Raw genomic sequence first — 2453 nt, 5'->3', positions numbered from 1 at the left:
AAAAAAAAAAAAAAAAAAAAAAAAAAAAAGAGTCTAGAAAGAGAAAGTTTTTGTCTCTTATTTAGGGCCATAAAAAGTGAACTCATTTTTTTCCTACAATTAAGTAGAGACTATTATCTGTATCTCCATTTTACATCAAGATAAAAGAATTACTAAATATTAAAGATTATAGGTTTCTTCAAGCATCCCCATACTTCCTGGAATTCAACATTTTAATTTATTTATACCTCCCTTTTCACTTTCTCTCTGGTGTGTTTTGTGCATGTCCATGCATGTGTGGAGGTCAGAAGACAACCGGGGGGAGTTGGTTCTTTTCTTTCACCATGTGGTTTCTGAGGATGGCATTAAGATTACCAGTAAGATTATTAGGCTTGGCAGCAAGCTCCTTTAGCCAGTAAGCTGCCTTGCTGCCCTTCCTCCCTCTGTACCAAAGCTCTGACCTGGGGTTTTATGTATTTATAAAACCTGTTACGTTACAAAACTCCAAAGCATTCATTATAAGCCAATAGGAACCAAGATTTATTGAGTGCCTATTATATAATATCAAAGTGTGTATGCCATTTCTGATCCTTATTTTTAAAAAGGCCACTAGGTGCTTTAATGATAATTAACCCCTTTGCATCCTTTACAGTCACTACAACTAAGATTTGGCACATATCAGTAGGGACATAATGATTGACACATAGTAACAGTCAATAAATACTAGTTTCCTGTCTTACATTCAGTAGAATTTTGGAGGACTTTGGCTCAACTCTAGTGTTCAACTTTTGTATTTTTCCCCTTTTCAGCTTCATTTAATCAACTGAAGGAAATCTTTTGCCTCCTGGTAAAACTGCCTTTTCCAGCTTTGTATTAACTATAAATGTTGGTCCTTAAAGTCATTCAAAAGAGTCCTAAAGGATTAAAGATAGAGCACTTCATTTTTTCAAAGCTCCAGACTATCCTGAATCATGCTTTTAAAAATGTTACTTTGTTGTTGTTGTTATTACTATTACAGTTTGGAGGTCTGCTGCTTCCAGGAAAGAAGGACTATTTCCATAAGAAGACTGGCACCTGGAAGCTGAGTTTTACCTCTAGTCGAAGGCCACAAAAATGCAGCTCTATCTTAAGTTTTACATGTAATGTTTCTCTTGTGGTCATTGTAACTTAGCTCAGCTAAAGGAAAGGGAAAGAAAGAGGTCCCTGGCTGATTAGTAGTAGGGCTACTAATGGCAGCTGTCATTCTCTCCTGAGATCTAGTACGGGAAAGCATCTATTTGGGGGACATGATTTAGTAAATGGACATTTGAGCTTTGCACCTTGTCATTTAGGATGAGCCACTGTAACTGAGACCCTTCTAGCACTAGCTTGAAATTCTGTCCAGTCTCCTTGGCCTTGAACTTCTCTACACTAGGGTGCACTAATGGAACTGGTCTCAGTGGTTCTAGAACTTAGCAGCAGATGCTGGTACCTGCAGACAGTCCTGCTCAAGAAGGGAAGGGGCGAATTTTCCATTTGTCCTCTTAAAGGGTAAAAACTAGCCTGATATGTTTTGTGACTCTTGGGACTGAACCAAGTGCTCTAACTCTAAATCAAAGGGCAAACAGACAGACAGACAGGCATACACACACATGTTTTTAGAGGTAAAATCATGATGCTCATACAAATAAACATATATCAAATATTTTATTCAACTTATTAATTAATTAATAACACAACCAATAAAAAGTTACAAGTAGGGCTGGAGAAATGGCTCAGCAGTTAAGAGCACTGACTGCTCTTCCAGAGGACCGGGGTTCGATTTCCAGCACCCACATGGCAGCTCACAACTGTCTGAAAATCCAGTTCCAGGGGATCTGACACCTTCACACCAATGCACATAAAGATAAATAAATCATTAAAAAATTTTTTAAAAAGTTACAAGTAGTACAGAGTGATGGGGAATCTCCTTCAGCCAATGACCTTTAAGAGACTGGACTAGCTTGGGGCATGACCTTTTGGGTACCCAGAGAAAATTGCCAGCCTGCCCAGCTCTCTCTCTCGCTCTCTCTCTCTCTCTCTCTCTCTCTCTCTCTCTCTCTCTCTCGTTCCCATCATGTTCCCAACGTGCTTCACACGTTGAAGTTGGACTTCCTGTTCCTGTTCGATGAGTTTTCACCTTTCAATAAAGAATAATATTGGAATCTTTTAGAGTTAGCTTGGGATTATCTGACTCGTGTCCCCTCCCTATCCCTTTTATGCATCAGCTACAACAGAGGAAGAGTAGTACCCACAGATCAAGAATAGATCTGTATTCCACAAGCTAATACAGCTTATAAAGGCAGTCTTTTATGTTACCATATTATATACGAAGCCGTGACTGTCTCCCAGAGACATAAAAAGTGCCAGGCCTTACAGAATCATATAAGTTGTACGAGATAAAATATTCAATGTCTTATCCTCTCTCTCTCTCTCTCTCTCTCTCTCTCTCTCTC

The sequence above is a fragment of the Microtus ochrogaster genome, chromosome 1 (assembly GCF_000317375.1).
Source record: "Microtus ochrogaster isolate Prairie Vole_2 chromosome 1, MicOch1.0, whole genome shotgun sequence".
Classification (NCBI taxonomy): Eukaryota; Metazoa; Chordata; class Mammalia; order Rodentia; family Cricetidae; genus Microtus; species Microtus ochrogaster.
Note: the sequence above shows the minus strand (reverse complement) of the source record.